Source organism: Salvelinus sp. IW2-2015, unplaced genomic scaffold (genome assembly GCF_002910315.2).
Source record: "Salvelinus sp. IW2-2015 unplaced genomic scaffold, ASM291031v2 Un_scaffold1706, whole genome shotgun sequence".
NCBI lineage: Eukaryota > Metazoa > Chordata > Actinopteri > Salmoniformes > Salmonidae > Salvelinus > Salvelinus sp. IW2-2015.
Window position 1 is genome coordinate 40,735 of NW_019943097.1, and position 7,868 is coordinate 48,602.

General features: G+C 48.5%; 1 pseudogene; it reads right to left on the reverse strand.

Annotated features, from left to right (window-relative positions):
* Positions 1 to 435: 435 nt before the first annotated feature.
* Positions 436 to 7,532, reverse strand: LOC112071740 (pro-interleukin-16-like; annotated as a pseudogene).
* Positions 7,533 to 7,868: the final 336 nt, after the last annotated feature.

The following is a 7,868-nucleotide window of genomic DNA, read 5'->3' on the forward strand; positions in this document are numbered from 1 at the left end:
TCGAACGCGATGTGTCACTGAGACATTGCATAAACAATATAGGCCTATAAACTACACCTAAGAGCCTCATTGCACACACACAACACACACACAGCACCCCCCCACACACACCACACACCACACACACACACACACACACACACACACACACACACACACCTATCCCTGAGAACAGAGTATATTTGTGGGCAGCATAGGTGGCCAGATAATATGTGATCCTCTAGCGCCCCCTGTAAGTAAACCAATGTACATTTACATTTGAGTAATTAGCAGACGCTCTTATCCAGAGTGAGTTACAGGAGTAATTAGGGTTAAGTGCCTTGCTCAAGGGCACATCAACATACTTTACACCTAGTCGATTACTGGCCTAATGCGCTTAACCGCTTGGCTACCTGTCGCCATGTACTGTGTTTAAACAGGGACCGTTTTCAACCATGGGGTTATTGTAGGATTTAATAACAGCAAGTAGACAGAGGACGGATATGKACTTTCTAGTCACAATATATATTACAGCCATATACAAACTCCTTACATTTCATCATATAAAACAATGGGCAGACTAGGTATTAAAGAAACATTAAGCATATTTCTACAAAATTAAATAAATGACCTCTGTATTGATCTCTCTCTCCCTCTTCATACCCTGGGTTGACCCTATATACAGACAGGCCCTCTCCTCAATGTTTACTGGTCTCTTCAGTGCTTTGTTATCGTATGACTGGTGCAATACATATCATCCCTCTCACTTGAGGTAGAAGTTGACCCYAACCACATATCCAGAATCAGATTGGCAACACTCACTTCAACCTCATAGGAGTACAATGCTTCAGTGCCTTGTTATAAGCATATCGAGGGTACATATCAATGTTCATTCCTGTCACTGTGGTTTGTGAGGACGGTGTAGTACCACATCCACAGGCCCAGGGGGCAGTGTTCTGATCATGGTCCAGGCCTCCAGCCTCCTCAGGCCCACCAAGCTCACACCCTCGATCTCCAACACCTCGTCCCCTGGAGACACCTGGTTCACTGGACCACCTGAAAGAGAAGAGGGGCTTATTGTTAGTGGATGTTTACCTTGATATCTTTATCAGACACCTCATAACCAATGGTCTGAGCTTGGAGTTTGACACGTGTTTCGGCTGACTAAAGAGACATTAATTTGAATGACCTCAATAGAAAGGCCATCTCCTCTACCATGTGGTGATATACAGTAAGTGTATTTGATTTATTTGGCCATTTAAAAACACAATATGTGTGGACACAATGCATTATTGCAGTTTTTAAATCAACGAGAATGACAAAAAACTTTAAACTTATTTCCATTATGGTCCTCTTGAAAATACATGAAAACAGAATATATACACAAGATGATAACATGATAACAGAATATATACACAAGATGATAACATGAAAACAGAATATATACACAAGATGATAACATGAAAACAGAATATATAATTTTTCCAATAGGGAGGAAACAGTAATAGGAATAAAATAGATGATCAAGTAACGTTCATTAATACTACTATATTTTGTAGGTAGGTTGACCTCTCACCCAGGAAGAGTTTCTGTACGGTGAGGGGTTTGTCTCCCAGGCTGGAACCCACTCCTCCCTCCAGACTGAAGCCCAGGTCTCTGCTGCGCTTCTCCAGCCTCACACACATCCTCTGACCTGACACACAGGACACACACCCACAGTCAAAATGACTCCCACACACACATTTGCCTACATTCTCTGTCAAAACAACAGGTTCAGGGTGAGGAGAGAAGCTGTGGAAAAACAACAGGTTCAGGGTGAGAAGAGAGAAGCTGTGAAAAAAACAACAGGTCCAGGGTGAGAAGAGAGAAGCTGTGGAAAAACAACAGGTTCAGGGTGAGAAGAGAGAAGCTGTGGAAAAACAACAGGTTTCAGGGTGAGAAGAGAGAAGCTGTGGAAAAACAACAGGTTCAGGGTGAGAAGAGAGAAGCTGTGGAAAACAACAGGTTCAGGTGAGAAGAGAGAAGCTGTGGAAAAACAACAGGTTCAGGGTGAGAAGAGAGAAGCTGTGGAAACAACAGGTTCAGGGGTGAGAAGAGAGAACTGTGGAAAAAACAGGTTCAGGGTGAGAAGAAAGAAGCTGAAATGACTTTGGAACATTGATCAATGTTGTTCTGCTTTAGATAACTTTTACCACAGTTCTAAAAAGTGCTACTGCAATGCTCCAACCAGCTGATCTATCTCACCAGTGTTAGCAGGCTCTGTCTGTGTCCCTCCTCGACTGTCAGTCACTGTTCCTCCCTTACGGGGGTCTGTTACCCCCCCTCTCCTCAAAACAACCACGCCCATCCCCTGAGTCCGTGCCCTCCTTAGTGTCCTCAGCACCTCCCAGTGGGAGGAGCCACACAGCGCTGTGCCGTTGATTGACAGGACCTTGTCTCCCTCCTGGATGGATCCCTCCTTAGCAGCCACCCTGCCGGGAACACCTTATGGACCTGGAAGACAAACACCAGAGGTCAGAGTAGACCAGGAAGTGAAAAAACATGATGCCTAGGCTTTAGATCAGTGGGCTAATGTGGTCTTGAAATTGTGGTGGTGACCTGAGTTGCTCACAGAAACATGGAAGCATTGGTCTGTTGAGTAGTACTCACAATGACAGGTTTGTTCTGTCCACTCCTCCTGCCATGGTGAAGCCCAGTCCCACACCAACATCCTTATGGAGAACCACCACCTGGACATCCTCATAGTTCTATAAGAGCGGGAGAGATAGCGAGGGGGATAGAAGCAACAGCACAAGATGGCAGTTGAGCATTGACAATACTGATGCTATTATTAATGCTAATTAGAATGGAATAACACTAATGTAATGTTTTAGCTGGTTGTTTAGTCTGGTATAGTGAAGATAGTTGTAGTACTGCAGCGTTGTGTCCCCAGGCCTTTACGTCGTCCAGCAGGCGGTTCAGCTCACACTGCCCAGGACAGACACACAGGACAAGTGCCGACACGTCAGACGACAGGCTGGCTGACCGCTGGCTGACCGGCTGGCTGACCGGGCGACCGGCTGGATGGCCACTCCTCACTGTCAGAGGAAGACTGGGGATCATAGTCCACCTCTCCGAAGTTACACAGCTCTGCCAGACTGAGGGAGAGAGACATAGTGGGGGATATAACTCAAAGATAAAATTGATGATTAGATAAAAACAAGTAACAGGTAGCCTGACATAATCACACCTTTCTAACTGTTAATTGCTTTAAACATGGTGCTTGTTGTGTTAGCGTAGTATTTCATCATCATTGAAAAAGAAGTGACCCACCTGAGAGAGAAGCTCCTACGATGTGATTGGCTCATGGCGCTGGTGACGGTCACCGAGATTCAGCAGAGTCGGAGTCGTAGGTGGAGTCCTCGTCCTTCTCTGTACCTTCATCATCAGTATCCTCATCACTCCATCCCCCTCCTCTGAGTTCCATCGAGCCAGAGTGGGGAGGGGGGTAGGCTGCTGGGGAGGAGGAGGTGAGGGGGGACAGGGAATCCCTCCCAGGCCAGAGTGTGAGACTGGGATAGCAGGGTCAGTAGTGACCCTACCCTGGGCTGTGTGTGTGGAGACTGGAGGGTTCTTCAGGGCAGCCAGGCCTGAATCTACACCCTGTTGGTGTTTAGGCTGCAGGGAAGTAGTGGGGAGGTGTGGGGAGGTGGAGGTGTGTTCTGGGGTGGAAGGGGGAGTTCTGGGGGTGTTGGTGGGTGTCTTGTCGTCATCGCTCACTGGAGATGGCAGGTTAGGTGAGTCTCTACTGTGAGGCCTCCTAGACTGGTCAGGGCCACCTGGAACGTCAGTGGAGTTGTTCATAGAGTTAGACAGCTGGGAGGATGAAGTGTCCTTGGCAGTGACTGTAGTAGTCTTGTGTTGGTGCCTCTCCTACTCCAGTCCTGGGGTGTGACTGTGTGATTGGGGAGGTCTGGTCATCAATGGAAAAGTCTCTCAGAGTGTCTCTGGTGGTTTTGCCATTCAGAGGGATGTCTAGTTTACCCTTGAGGTTGGAAAACGTACCAGAGCCAACAGCCTTCTCCCACTCTTCCTGTTCTCCCCACTCCTCCTGTCTCCCCCACTCCCCGTACTAACCTCTATAACCCACTCTGCCTATCTCCCCACTCCCTCTCTCTCCTACTCCCCCTCTATAACACACTCCCACTTCTCCCCTACTCCCCCTCTATAACCCACTCCCCTCTCTCCCCTACTCCCCCTCTATACACCCCCCTCTCCCTACTCCCCTCTATAACCACTCCCCTCTCTCCCCTACTCCCCCTCTCTCCCTACTCCCCTTCTCTCCCTGCTCCCCAGCCTCACCTCATCCACTGACATAGACCTCACCGCCCACCCTCTATCAGTCTTCCTCTCTTCTCGCACTACCTCACCTCCTCTCCCTCCACCAAGTGCTTTATCTGGCACACTCTTCCTTACCCTTCTCCTCGTCCTCTCACCCCATCCATAATTACAATCCTCCCTCTCTCTCCCTCTCTCCCATACTCCCCCCACCCCACCTACTGTCTATCCAACCCACTCTTCCTGACTCCCTCTCAGACTCACTGAGCTGCTCCGGGACAGAGAAAGCCCGTCTGGGCTTCAGGTAGTTGGGCACTGGGACCTGAGATGTCTGTGTCAGAGCTTCAAACTGGTGGATCTTGTTCCTCACACTGGCTGCAGAGGACTACCAGTTTCAGGTAACTTGGTATTTTCAGTGTTCTGTATGTTATCCTCTGTGGGGTGTTGGCTTCAAACACATCTTCTGACAGGCTCTGTTCCCTGGCAACGCCTCTACCAGGGGTCTTGCTCCTGTCATAGGTGTCAGTTTCCATTAAGCTGATTGGTCAGGAGGGGGTTTGACCCTGTGGTGACCCCTACTCCGAACGTTGTGATAGGCGGAGAGTCCCTGGTGGGTGTCACTGATAGTCTGTGCTGGGGAGAGAGACTTCAGCGTTATCTCTCCCTCCCTTCTCCCCTCCTTTTTCTTGTGCCTTTTTCCTTCGACATCAGTCCATTTCTCTTTTTCCTGAGCCATGCTCCCCACCCTTATTCTCTCCTTTTCGCTGTCTTCACTACTTCCACTCTTTCTGCCCACAGTGTTTGTCACCTCCTTAATCCCTCTCTCCTGTTTGTCTCCTAATGGAGGGGATAGTGAGGGGTCCCTAATGCACACTGATGACCCCTCCACTAACGGTGTGTGTGAGGGTTTGTATGAGAGTGTGGGTGTGGTCCACCCTGACACTGGAGACACTGAGGGCTCAAACCAGACACCTTGACTGCACTACTCTGATGTCTCTGTGGTGTTGGTGTAGTTTGTGTGGTGTTTTGTTCTACCAGGGGTGTGTGTGTGGTGTTCTGTTCTACCAGGGGTGTGTGTGTGGTGTTCTGTTCTACCAGGGGTGTGTGTGTGGTGTTCTGTTCTACCAGGGGTGTGTGTGTGGTGTTCGGTTCTACCAGGGGTGTGTGTGTGGTGTTCTGTTCTACCAGGGGTGTGTGTGAGAGCAGGCCGTTCCTCTCCCCCCTGGATAAACCACTGAGGGGGGAGGGAAAGGTGGAGGAAAAGGYGGAGGAGAGGGGGMAGACAAAGKCAGAGTCTGTGGTGGACTTCCTCCGATTGGCTGCTGTATCCCCCCCATCCCTCTCCAATAGAGACCAGTCTCCTACCGGTGCTGAGAGACGCTTGGTTCTGGTTGAGTCCTTCACATCCTCATCTCTGTTAGTAGCTTTATCAGGTCCAGTAGTCCCATAGAGCTTCTGTATCCGGTCCCAGATACTCTGACCCCTGGAGGATCCAAGAGATCCACGGGCTGYTTTTCTGGTTCCAGACCCAGGACCTGGACTAGACCTCAGCCTGGTGGGGAGGGACTGGCCCCCACTGGCCCTCTCCAGAGATAGAGCCACATACCCTAGACCCACAGGGGACACCCCTTCACCAAGGGAACACTCTGACCCCCCAACGGGGCTCATCACTTCCCCTGGTCCAACTGAGTTAAAGGCCTTCACCCTGGACAACACATTGCTCTCTCCTGCCTCCCTACTCTCCAAACTCTCTGCTCGTTTAAGTGTGGAGCCCCCTAGGTTCCCAGAACACCTCAGCAGCCCCGTCCTGAGCCCCTCGCCAGGGCTAGCCCCCCTTCCTCTCCAGTCTAAACTCTTACTCCTTTTGGGCAGGTTTKTCCTRCTCCACTCTGTCCTGCCCCGGTCTCCAGCCAACTTCCCTGCACTGCCACAGTTTCCTCCCCTGTCACTGCCATCCTCTGGGATCACGTCCCTCACACCACCACTCTGTCTCAACTGTCCGGTGGCCATTGTGGAGCCTGTTGTGTATTTCCCCTCACTGGGGAATGGGGCCAGTGCGAGTTMAATTATTCCAAATGTAGTATGTAGTAAAAGGTGACAGTTTAAGAATCCCAGTAATCCTTTTTGCAGTTTAACCACTGGTCAAAATCATCACAGAAGCCTTCGACAGCAGCACAGGCCTGGTAGGAAAGGTGTTTGTCTGCCCCAGCAGAAACGTCAGAGTGGTTGAACTGCAATCTGCTCATGTTTGGGGCTCCAGATATCAACAGACACTCACTTGTATATCCACAGGTTTGAGATTCCATCCATGAAGATTCTCTGCATTTCTGTCTCCCACACACTCAGAGATGATTGTTAGTTCTCCTTCCCTCTCTGTCCATTCCTCTCTGTGTCTCTGTGGTGTCGGCTCCAGTAGTCAAACAGAGGTCCTCAGCAGTGAAGTTTTCCTGGGTGAGCGGTCACACATAAGCCTCAGAACACTGCAAACATAAAGAAATATATCATATGGCAAATGTTATGTTATGTTATATTTACATATGAAAAACATTGCATATTTTTACTGAGAAAATTCCATCTTTGAAATGAAATGGTTAGGAATGCTGAGGTAACGGTATTCTGGACACTATGGTCAAATGTAATGATACAGTACAGCTAGTAGCACACAGTAGCCAGATTACAGTCATCAGAGAGAGAGAGAGAGAGAGAGAGAGGAATGGAGATGACAGAGACAGAAAGAGACAAAGAGAGACAGAAAAGAGAAAGACTGAAAAGGAGATGACAGAAAGAGAGAGAGACAGAGAGATAGAAAGAAGAAAAAAATACAGAAAAGGAGAGATATGTAAAGAAATGAAAGTGTCAACAACAAAAAACGAATGAAAAAAAGAATTAAGTTGAAAAAAAAGAACATTCCAAACTCTATAGTAAGTCTCCATCCAACCACCATCTCAGTGAAGTGAGGTTACCTCATCAGTGAAACTCTGCTGCCTTCCATACATTCCCCTCATACTGACTCAATGAGTCCATTCACATAGAGGTCTCCCTCTGCACACACACACACTCACCACCTAAACACGTCACTTAAATGGGTATGTCCTAACAGCTGTTTACACTAGAAACATGTCCTGGGTCGACTGGACTGGCGACAACCTAAAATCAAACTGGAAAAACCAATCAGACAACAATCCACTCTGACACTAGGAAACAATGTATTACACAGATACAGCCTAATCTCTCTCTTTCCTTCCTTCTTTCTCACTCTCTTTCTCTCTCTCTCTCTGTCTCTCTCTCTCTCTGTCTCTCTCGCACACACACACGCATATGCATGCACTCTCTCGTCAAATGAAACAATCAAAACACAGACAGAGATTCAAAGTGCTCCACAAAGGGCTCAGTCAAACAGAGTTGAATGTGATCAGATAAGATTGTAACAGAAGCGGAACTGAGTGAAACTGCTTTCCATGCAGTTTGNGCTCACAGAAACATGGAAGCATTGGTACTAGTTGAGTAGTACTCACAATGACAGGTTTGTTCTGGTCCACTCCTCCTGCCATGGTGAAGCCCAGTCCCACACC